We start from the raw sequence: 12,271 nt of genomic DNA, 5'->3' as shown, positions 1-12,271 counted from the left end.
TGAAAATTAGTACTTATTATTAGGTGAAAAATTTATTTATCATACAAAACAAATAAACATACCTGTATACATGTACCATAAAAATTCTCTCATCTCAGTAAGAGAGAGAGAGAGAGAGAGAGAGAGAGAGAGAGAGAGAGAGAGAGAGAGAGAGAGAGAGAGAGAGAGAGAGAGAGAGAGAGAAATTATTACTTTTAATATTTAATGTTATTTAATTTACACATAAAAGCTTGAAAACTTATAAATTACATAAAAAATTGAACAAACACTTTTGCAGGGTTCCTCAGTGTTCGCATGTCTGTGAAAAACTCGTGTATGACAGTTAGTTAGGTTACATGGAAAATTCGTGTGTCTGTGAATTCGTGCAACTCGAATTGCACAAGTTCAGGGTATTACTGTACAGTGAAACCCCATATTCGCGGGGGATGCGTGACGCACCCCCCCCCCAAAATAGCTAAAATCTGCGAGTACTTAAAACCCCTCTAAAAACACTTAGAACTGCTCATTTTGATAGTTTAAACACAAGAAAAACCCTGTGAAAATGCTTATACCTGAACATTTTAATAGTTTTATCACAAAAAATGCATTTATTCATGAAAATTATATGAAAATACAGTAATTAGTGAATATTTCTCAGAGAAAAATACCGCGAATGGGCGAATTTTCTGCGAATAATTGGTAGATACGTTCCACAGAGAAACCCGCGAATGCATGAGTCCGCGAATCGTGAGAACACGAATACGGGGGGTTTACTGTATTTGAAAAGTGTCATAACCTCAGAACGTTGTAAGCCAGACCCGTCGTAACCCAGGGACTGCCTGTAATTAGTTAATTACTGCGAATGGGCAAATTTTCCATGAATAATGTGTATAAATGTTCCATAGAAAAATCCGTGAATCGGTGAGTCCACAAATCATGAGAACGCGAAATTTGGGGGTTTACTGTACCTTGGTTTGGGGAGTCAAAGGTTTAATATCAGTGTAGGAACGATCAAGAGTCAATGTCCGAATGGGAACGATGAAACAGTTTTCTTCCTACCTGAAAAATATCAAAGTCTTTGGCTGAACACAATAGAAAGACCATCAATTCCTGCAACGATGGCCGTAAGGGTGTGACAGAACGAATTCATTCGATTGTGAAAAAGACTGTGCTAATTTACATTATAAAGGAAATAAAGGTTGGCAGAACAATCTTATTCGCTTGTATGGTAACATCCATTAGCTGTTTCCAGATGATCAACTATAAAACACGTATGTTATCAAAAGGCACTGCACATACATGCTGTTGATGCATTTGTACATCGGTTGTCGCTGCTTCTCTGTCATTCTGTTTTGCATTCCACCGCTCGAATTTGGGCAGCCCCAAACGAGACTCACATGGCCTTGGTCGTGGCTCGCACAGCCACGGATGTGACTCTCAAGGCCGTGGACAATATTCACACAGCTGTGGATGTGACTCAGACGGCCGTGGACATGACTTGGACGGCCATAGACGTGACTCGGACATCCGTGGAAGTGATCTGGCGCCATTCTAGATGTCCATGAAAGATCTATCATTGCTCTTTGCTCAACAGAATTGAACAAGGCAGTGATTGGACGGGCATTGGTTCTTCAACATGGTACGGCCGTAGACCATCCTGTTCTCTTTCCAAACCTTCATGTGAGCAAAGTCAATGTTCCGTTTCCAGACACGCCATCCTGAGGCAACTTCCGCAACCCACTGTGCAACAGCCGTGATGTCATGTACTGTACGAGCATACGTCCGTGCTGTCACGTCCGCAGCTGCATGAACCCGATCTCTCCTAGCAGAGCGAGAACGCAAGAGATGACAAGACACTGAGGAGCAAGGCTGAATGGCTGACTGGATTGAAGTAATCACATGTACGTGTATGTCTTCACAGACTCGGACGCTTGACAGGACACGGTCGTGGGAGCTGGAATGATGATCAGAGGGCCTCTTGGGAGAGCGTTAACAGGCAGGAGTTCTGGAATGATGGATAATCCCTTGGTTGTGTGAGCGACAAGGTGTCAACAGCCTAGGCTTGAAACACGTCCATTGTTGTGTACGTGCAGAATCTCTCATGTCCATCACAGGATTGTGGGACCCAGAAGGAAACGGATGAACTTCCAAGTTTTCAATAACCTAGATTCTTAACAGGAGCCTTGTCATCACAGCTCCTGAGCAGGAGCAGAAGACATCATCTCATAGCCATCAGTTGCCACAGTAGAGGTTCTCGGGTCGGGAGCAGGGAGAGCCATTGAGAAGCAGCTGGAGCGGGAGAACCACAGCCGTGGTCGGACGAAGACGGAAATGAAAAGAAGCCGATGGAGAAGACAGAGACCTGCAATGCTTCTTCTTCACAACATGGGTGAACCCTCTCAAAAAATAATGTCAAATCTGTCAACCACTGCTTTAATGAGAGCATCAGAAGACAGAGCACTCTCTGTGATGTGACATTCTCTCGGTGAGATGTAGTCGTTCTTGGTCTGAATAATCTACCCGATATTACGCATCTAACATACAATTGGCGAATGAAATATAGCTAAAAGTGTTCGTGAACTATCGGTGATTAGCTTAATATCAAATTAGAGCGATAAACCGTCTAATAAGTTGTTTTTTCAAGTGAATTATTAAAAACTGAAAATCATGGAGGAGTCGACCAACAGTGGCAAGCGATGGAGAAACCTTGCGTGCCTAAGTGATATACAGTATGATGACTTGGCAGGCAGGGAACTTGGCTTGTTTATCGTGGAGATAAACAACAACTCTGACCAAAAAGATGCGAAAGCATTCACAGACATATTGAAAGGATATGATCCTTCAAACTGGAGCAAATCTGTAGAAAATATAATGAAAATAATGGAAGGGATACCAATGAAAGTTCAAGTTATCAAAAGACTTATAAAGAAAATCTACAAAAATCAACACATTCCATCAAAGAAAATAAGTATGGTGAAATTAGTGAATATATTGATTGATGCAATAGGCAAATGGGTGCCTAAAGCATGTAAACTATGTAGAGTGTGGTATAGCATTGTAAATCCACAAAACGTGATTAGGAAATGCTATGCTTGCCATGTTTCTACGCATCCTTCATGTGCAGAAGTACAGCAAAATAAAAATGACACAAAAATATTTTGCTCAACATGTCTAGTATGGATAAACAAGGTTATTAAATCAAGACTTAATGTACAGATTGTGGAGGATGAAGAAGAGGAAGAAGAGGAAGAAGAAGAAAATAGAAAAGAAGAAAATAAGACTGAAGAGAGAGAAAAGAGTAATGAAAACAAAGAACAGGATAAGAGTATGGATGCAGAGAAACTCAAAGATTCTACATATGAGGCAATACAGCAACATACATATGAAGAAATAAATTATGACATGATAAATCAAAATAAAATCCCAAAGAGGTTGTACCCGGATCTTCACACTGATGGGAAAGAGCAAGAAAAAAAAGAAAAGAAAGACACAGTATGCACCCTTTTGAAAAGAGGGAATTGCAGGTTTGTGAAAGATGTTATTACAACCATCCCAAGATATGTCACAATTATGAGATCTATGGCAAATGTGCATATCTAGATGGCTATGAAGAGGAATGCAGCAATCTACATCCAAAAATATGTAAAAACTGGAGAGAAGGAAATGGATGTAGGTTTAATAAAAATGTAGGTACATGCATCCTGTAGCCATGAAAAAATCAAAATCAAAATCAAATACATATAAAAATCAAGGTAAAATGAAACAAATAAAGAAAGGAACAAAGATCATGTGATGAAGGCAAAAAGCAAGCCAACAACACATTACGAAATGTCAGCACCACGATATGAGGCATCAGCACCTAGATATAGCACAAGGAACAAGCAATGTATCTATGATGCTAGGGGATGGTGCAGATATGGAGATAAATGCAGGTATATGCACAAAATGAATAAATATGAAGATGGAAGATCAAATATAATGGAAAAGTTGGATTTTTTAATGTACGAATTTCTGGAAATGAAAAAAAGATCAACATATCAGAACAGGAAAGAGACATGGGAAAATCCTTATTATTACCCATATTAGATAATGGAGATAATACGCAAACCATCATAGTGATGAACGCGCAGGGTTTAGTTTCGAGTAACTCAAAAAGAAAGATAGAGTTCTTAGAAGAACTAACCCAAAATGAAAAAATAGAAATGATGAATATAAGTGAAACCTAGTACTCCCAAGAGACTGGTAATGATGACCAGATAAAGGGTTTCCAAACTTATAGATCAGATAGAAAAACAGAAATCAAGGGGAACCGCAATATATGGGAGAGATGCCAATCAAGGAAAAATCTGTGAGAAATATAGTAACACAGAATGTGAATTAATAGCGGTAGAATTTGAATTTGAAAAATTAGTGAACATTGTAATATACAGACCCCTAATACTAAAGAGTTTGACATAATAATTGACAAAAATTGGATGATATATGTAGAAATCACAAGGACTGGACTATACTCCTATCCAGAGACTTTAACTTTCCTTTTGTAGAATGGAAAGAACGAATAGGAGACTGTGGTTGTATTTATACATATAAAAAAAGAGAGCAATAATAGCTTAGAGAAGATAAGAGGCAATTTGAAAAGCTATTAGATATGCTACTAGAACATAACATTCAGCAAATAAATCACCTGCCAACAAGAAAGGATAATATTTTAGACCTAGTATTTGTGAACGAGGTGAACTATGTTAAAGAAATAATAGTGTATAACACGAGTATTTCGGACCATAATGTCAGAGAACTAACAGTCCGTTCCAAAGCACATGAAAACAGAGAAAAGCAAGAGACGAAAAAATGGGAAGGATATGGAAAATACAATTTCTATAGTAAGAATATAAATTGGTCAAAAATAAATGAAGAATTAAACAAAGAATGGGAAAACATACTTGTAAGTGATAATATACAGGTACATACCAATATATTATATAAAATATTAAAGGAAATAGTGGAAAAATATATACCGAAGAAAAAAAGTAAACATCAGTCACGAATTCCAAGAGACAGAAGGATCTTGTTCCAGAAAATTAGAAAGTGGAAAAAAGGTCTTGCAAAAGAAAAGAATGCATGGAAAGTGATGGAACTAAAAAGTAAGATAGAAAATGCAGAACAAAAGATTATACAATCAAAAGAAAATGAAAAATGGAACCTAGAAGAAAAGACCCTACAAAATATCAAGCAAAACTCCTAAAATTTTTATTCATATGCAAAAAGATGAATAAAATAAGAGTAGAAATAGGCCCTCTAAGAATTGAAGGGCGATTAACAAATGAAAAAAAGGAAATATGTAACATATTAGCAGAAAGATATAAGAGTGAATTTACACCTAGAATTGATAATGAAGATAATGGTACAGAAATAAGAGATGAAAATATTGAATACTTATCGGATATAGATATTACAGAAGCCGATATTGTGCAGGCTATTAATGAAATTAAAAATGGATCAGCAGCAGGACCAGATGGCGACTCTGCCATATTGTTAAAGAAAGTGGTTCATTCAATCGCAGTTACTAGCAATATTACTAAGACAAAGTATAGATACAGGCAAGATTTATGAATGAGCATAAATTACCATATATTACTCCTACTTTCAAAAGTGGTTCAAGACTAGAGGCAAGTAATTATAGGCCTGTGAGTCTGACATCTCATATTTTGAAAGTTTATGAAAGGGTAATGAAAAAAATATAATGAAACATTTAATGAAAAATAGATTGTTCAATATAGACAACATGGTTTTGTACCTGAAAAAGTACACAAAACCCAACTGTTAGTCCACCATGAAAGCATATATAAAAATATGATAAATGAAAGATACAGATGTGGTTTACCTAGACTTTGCAAAAGCTTTTGACAAGGTAGACCATAATATATTAGCAAAAAAAATTAGAAAACATAACATTGTTGACAAAGTAGGAAGATGGATAAAAGAATTTTTGCAAAACAGAAAACAGATAGTGATTGCAAACGATGAGAAATCGGATTAAGCTATGGTAATATCTGGTGTGCCACAAGGTACGGTGTTAGCTGCATTGCTGTTTGTGATTATGATTGCAGACATAGACAGTAATGTTAAGGACTCAGTAGTAAGAAGTTTTGCAGATGACACAAGAATAAGTAGAGAAATTGCTTGTGATGAAGATAGGAACTTGCTACAAAGAGACCTAAACAAAATATATAAATGGGCAGAGATAAATAGGATGGTATTTAACTCTGATAAATTTGAATCAATGAACTATGGTGATAAAGAAGGAATGCTATATGCATATAAAGGACCTAATAATGAGACAATCACAAACAAGGAAGCAGTTAAAGACCTTGGTGTGCTGTTGAACAGGAATATGTTATGCAATGATCAAATAGCAATACTATTGGCAAAATGCAAAGCAAAAATGGGCATGCTGTTCCGGCACTTCAAAACAAGAAAAGCTGAACACATGATTATGTTTTATAAAACGTACCTACGTAGTCCACTTGAATATTGCAATATAATATGGTACCCACACTACCAAAAGGATATTGCACAAATAGAGAGTGTACAAAGGTCATTTACAGCTAGAATAGAAGTTAAGGACCTTGACTACTGGGAAAGACTACAATTCTTAAATTTATATAGTCTTGAAAGGAGAAGAGAATGCTACATGGTAATCCAAGCATGGAAACAGATAGAAGGAATTACCGAAAACATCATGGAGCTAAAAATATCAGAAAGAGCCAGCAGAGATAGATTAATAGTGCCCAAAACTATAACAGGAAAACTAAGGAAAGCACACAGGACATTAATACACCACGCACCAGCATCGATAATGCAGCGTCTATTCAATGCGCTACCAGCTCATCTGAGGAACATAACAGGAGTGAGCGTAGATGTGTTTAAGAATAAGCTCAACAAATATCTAAGATGCATCCCAGACCATCCAAGATTGGAAGATGCAAAATATACCAGAAGATGCGTTAGCAATTCTCTGGTAGACATCAAAGGTGCCTCACACTGAGGGACCTGGGGCAACCCGAACGAACTGTAAGGTCTGTAAGGTCACCATTGCGGAAGGGGCACCAAAGCTCTGCGAGGGACATGCTGCTGATGGAGTGGGAGAAAAGCCACCACCAATGAAGGGGTTCTGAAACTCTGAGAGGGATACGCTGCCTATGGAGCAAGGGGAGAAGCGAGACCACTGAAGGGGTTCCAAAGCTGTGAGAGGGATACGCTGCTGACAGATCTGGAACTGTAGGACTACGAAGAGGAGAACAGGTTAGCTGCTGCAGCCACCCACTCAAAACGCTGGTCAGGGTACACCAAAAACTGAAGTGGCAACACTGGTACAACCAGGCTAGGGGGAGAGCAGCAGGGCTGGCAACTGTCGAAGGTTGATGACACAGTCAAGTGAGAGGACAGGAAATGGGAAAATAGGCCACCCAAGTTGGTACTCCTGGCCTAGAAAAGTACAGATATCTTCTGAGCCTTCAATCCTGAAATAGAACAAGATGATGTTTCCTCTTTCCTCACAGGGTGGGGGGGCTCCCCACCCCACGAGAGGAAGAGTACCCAGAGAGAAAATATCCCCTGACACCTCTCCCAAAACTTCCAAAGTTGAAGCTATTTTAGAATGGGAAAGGTAAAATCCTCCAAGGAAGAAGAAGCAACTGGAGGAAGAATGTATAGAAGGAACCAGAAGGAGACTGAGAAGCGGCCATCGAAGGAGGAGAAAACCCCTTCCAAGATGGTGCCTACTTCCTCCTCTGATGCTTTCTCTCGGTAAAAAACCTCCACCACTCAGGAGAACTAGAACGACCTCCAGACAGGGGAAGGGAGCGAGCCTTTGACTTACAGTTTACTGGGCCTAGGCTACTGGCCGCCGGTAAAAACTATAGGCTACATAAGATAGTACTTCAATAAAAATATTTTTCCAAGGGAAAACACTTTTTTAAAAATAAGCTAGGTGCATATAGAAGTAGTTCTGTGAAGGAAAACATCATCTAGTCTCACACAAGTTCCCTGATATTAATGCTAAACAGGGAAAATTATCAAAAAAACTATTCAGTTTGGTAATTAAGTATTACAATTATCAACTGGTTTTACTACACACCAAGGTTTGCAAGTTGAAGAAGACGACTGAAAATCAGTTATGACTTTACATAGCTATATGAATGCTTAGGCTATTAATTAGTAATAATAATGGAAGAAACCTAGCATATCTACTCAGTAGCCCATATGGACCCTATTAGGATCCCTAACTACTAAGGCAGAGGGTCATATACCAAAGATCTTTAAGAACAACACTGATTAAAAGTATTAGTTTAATATAATTAAACTTTGTTTGTCAGCTAGCAAAGATGATAGCGTAAACAAAAATTTAATTCTCGCCCTGTGTTAGACACCGGCTCCCAAATTCAGCAAAATACGTTATCAAGTAAAAAATTTTAAAAATGAAAGTTTTAAAAGAATGATGGGAGCTGGTCTGACGCAAGGTACGTTGTCGACCATATAATGAACAGCAGACAGCATGCTGCTGCCATATCTGCAGGTTGATAATAGGAATGGAACCTTGGCAGCCACTGTAGAGATAAAGAGCCCTCTTTCCCTTGATTCCTATATTCTTTCAGTGTCAATGTGCACTATACTTGCCAGACCAACTAGAGAAGAATTCTTTGAAATTGGTTGGTCTATCTTATGGAGCCCCTCTAGGACCATAAGAGTAACTATGCTATTAAAAAGTCTTATTTTTAATTATGTCCTTATGCCTAGTCACAACATATACTTCGAATGACAAAAGTTAAAAGCAAACGAGACTCTTGTAAGGGGTCAAGGGGTCATGCGGGCAATGAATCAAACTTCCAAGGACAAAAGTCACATCCCACTCAGGGGACCTGAGTGTCCTGGGAGGAAAAGTCTACTCAAAACTTCTCAGGAGCATGACTATCTCCCATGAGGATAAGAGATCTATTCCTTTTAGTCTCAAGACTTGGCCTAAGGCAGACATGTAACCTTACTGGCAGAGACAGAGAGAAGTTTCTCACGGGAAAGGTAGAGTAGGAAGTTATCTACCTGCTGAGGAGTGACTCTGACAGGAGAGATACCCTGTCTATGACACAGAAAATGGCCCATTTCCCCTGATAGACAGCCCTGAGAACTTACATAGGTATCCAGACATCTCCTTCATGCAGTCCAGCAAAAAAAACCCTATTGTTTGGAGGAGACACTCAATAGTCCCCAAGCATGACGTGTCAGTACTTCTATGGCCTGGTGGTACCTTTTTACGTATGGTTGAAACAACAGGTTATGCCCCAGGGGACTCTCTCTTGGGGCCTTGGATAACAGAGCTAATAGGTCTGGATGCCACTCAGAATGTGGCCACTTAGGAGCCACCAGAGTTATCTTCAAATTTGGGGTGACTAATACCTTGTTGATCACCCTTCTGACCAGGCAAAATGGTGCTAAAGCATAGGCATCGAGATTGTATCATGGGTGTCAAAAGGCATCCTCCGTGGCTATCCTTAGGTCCGGGACTATTGAACAGAAGACTAAGAGTTTCCTGTTGTGCCAAGCAGAAAACAGACCTACACCTGTGGTCCTCCAAACCTTGCAAAGCCTCTTTTCCACACAGGTGTGTAGGGACCATTCCCATCCCCATTACCTGTCTCTGGTGGCTGAGCTTGTCTAACACTACATTACAAGACCACAGAATGTGCCTGGCAGTCAGCTCTACTTAGTGGTCTACTGTCCACACATGCACCTGCATTGTTAACTGAAGCAGAGGAAGAGAAACCAACCTTCCTTGCTTTTTGACATATGCCACTACCGAGGCACAGTTACTCATCAATACCATGGAGTGTACCATCACTTGATCCTGAAACTCCTAGAAAGCTAGAAAATCTGCCTTTAGTTCCAAGATAGTGATGTGAAGGTGCCATTCATTCTGGTCCCACACAGCTGAGACTACAACATTTCCAGAGGGGAAATGCCAAGTGGCACTCCCACTGTAAGGTTCCTGTCATCTAGCCACCAGGCTAAGTCTTCCTGTACCTCTGGGAGAAAACTAGAGTCACATGCTAGAGACCAGAACCCATTCAACCTCCATTGCAGAGTGGAAGTGAATCTGCTCATCAAGGAATCAACTTTTCCAAGGATGACAGCTGACCAAGAACAACCTGCCACTGGTGAGCAGGTTGTTCCTGACACAACAGGAACCTGCATGTTACCTCTCAGAACTTACTGATACATGAATCCAAAGTGAACACTCTTATTGCTGCTGCATCTACCAGCATGCCCAGGTACTTTACCCTCTGCTTGGGAATGACGTCCAATTTCTCATGCTTTAAGTCAACCCCCAGGTCACAAAAAAACTCAAGACAGTCCCTGTCCTGTAACAACTGTAGCAATAAGCTCATAGGACTAATCTATCATCGAGATATCTCAGAAGACATATCTGGTGTGAATGGGCCCAAGCTGAAACCAGTGTGAACAGTCCGTAAGCGAGTTGTCCATTAATCAGTTAACTGAGGTATGAATGTATCTTAAGCTTCCATGACTGATTCTGGCTCATGATGAGGAATACTCCTATATAGAAGGCGATGGTTTGCATTCCCATACGAACAACAAAATATACACCAGGAGCCATTGCATCTGAGTATCAGATATAGTAGCTTTCCACCGCTCTTTTTTTTTTATGGGAGTACTGTTTGTTAAGATTTATAAAATATTTCTTTAAATACTGAGCAAAAATAACTAACCTTCCAACAGTATGAGACAGAAGGGCTCCAGAAAAACTGTCACTTAGATTTCCATAGAATTCCAGCACTGTGAAACCCTGAAAGTAAATACATCAAAGAATATTACAAATGAAGACATTGTTATGCAGGCAATCAATAGCATATCAGATATAAAACGCTTCAAGAAGAGTCCTTTTCAAAAGATTTCAGAAAGAAGGGAATTTCAGCTTACTGGAAACTCAACCTCCATACTTCCAACCTTCAAATCGGCCTTTTCTCATCATCTCTAACAAAATTTTTACATGATGACCCTAAACATTTTTCTCCAAGAGAACTCTTATTTTTAATTGTGTCTTTATGCCTAGTCACAACACATGCCTATAATGACAAAAGGCAAAAGTAAACAAAAACATCACTGAATGTCTGCTCATACTAGTGATGCTTTAATTAGCAGTATTTTAGAAGGTCTGCTACTAGGGAGAGACAAATCTCACCTGCCTGAGGTTCAGATGAATAAAATCACAATTCTCTTAAAGCAAATTCTATTTTTCCCAGATATAAAAAGATGAAGTACAGTATAGTAATCCCTTGTTAGTCTGCTTTTTCAAATCTGCACTACTCCATTCTGTGTGTGTTTGTGTGTGTGTCTCTCTCTCTCTCTTTCTGTCTCATTAGCTCTTGCCTGGACTGTACATTCAACCTCCTCACTGGATGAGTCATGCTCCCACTTGATTGTCTCATGAAGCCAGAAAGAAATAGTTCTGAACACCTCTTTCTTGGCCCTCCCAGTACTAACGGTAGGTCTGAGATGTTAATTTCTCTTTAGGTAGTACAGTCGACCAGCCATATTCGCCGGGGTTAGGGACCACAACCAACCATGAATACCAAAATCTGCGATATATTGGACCCCCCCCTTTAAAAATGCTTATATGTAACTGCCTATTTCAAGCCAATCAACATCAAGGAAAGCTTGTACCCTGCTGCTTGATTGACTACTTCCAACCCTTCCAGCAGAGAGAGAGAGAGAGAGAGAGAGAGAGAGAGAGAGAGAGAGAGAGAGAGAGAGAGAGAGAGAGAGAGAGAGAGAGAGAGAGAGAGTACAGCACACCCTAAACTAAAATGCTTGTAACTGCCTATTTTAATAGTTCCAACAAAAATATACCTTCAACTATCATCCTAAAACACTTTAATATCATTTCAAAGTCATCTTACAACATTACCCTTAAAAATATATGGCTCACAACTACATGTGAGATGTAATCGACCCCTAAGAGAGAGAGAGAGAGAGAGATAAAAAAATACAAATGCACATTACAAATATTTAATACACTAGTGACAGTACATACACAAAGGTAAATAAAGATTAATTCATGAAATAGGTTATAATATACAGAATCAGGAAACATTAAAATAAAATCAACCGTAAAGACAGAAAACTCCCTCACAAAACAGTGGAGCTACAAGCCAATCAGCAACTAGCAAAGCAGGTACCCTGCTGTGTGGTTCGCTATTTCCAACCCTTCCAGCCAATA

The 12,271-nt window shown here is 39.2% G+C and overlaps 1 protein-coding gene across 3 annotated transcripts in view; it reads right to left on the bottom strand.

Moving 5' to 3' along the window:
- The window catches only part of LOC136843745 (uncharacterized), a 255,634-nt gene that overhangs the window by 209,873 nt on the left and 33,490 nt on the right, over positions 1-12,271 (bottom strand). For all 3 annotated transcript variants that reach the window (XR_010854661.1, XM_067112402.1, XM_067112401.1), the window contains exon 2: positions 10,761-10,837. The gene's annotated coding sequence lies outside the window, so the exon portion shown is untranslated. The remainder of the gene's footprint in view (positions 1-10,760; positions 10,838-12,271) is intronic.

This window comes from Macrobrachium rosenbergii, chromosome 12, assembly GCF_040412425.1.
Source record: "Macrobrachium rosenbergii isolate ZJJX-2024 chromosome 12, ASM4041242v1, whole genome shotgun sequence".
NCBI lineage: Eukaryota > Metazoa > Arthropoda > Malacostraca > Decapoda > Palaemonidae > Macrobrachium > Macrobrachium rosenbergii.
Note: the sequence above shows the minus strand (reverse complement) of the source record. Positions and strands in the feature narration are given on the sequence as shown.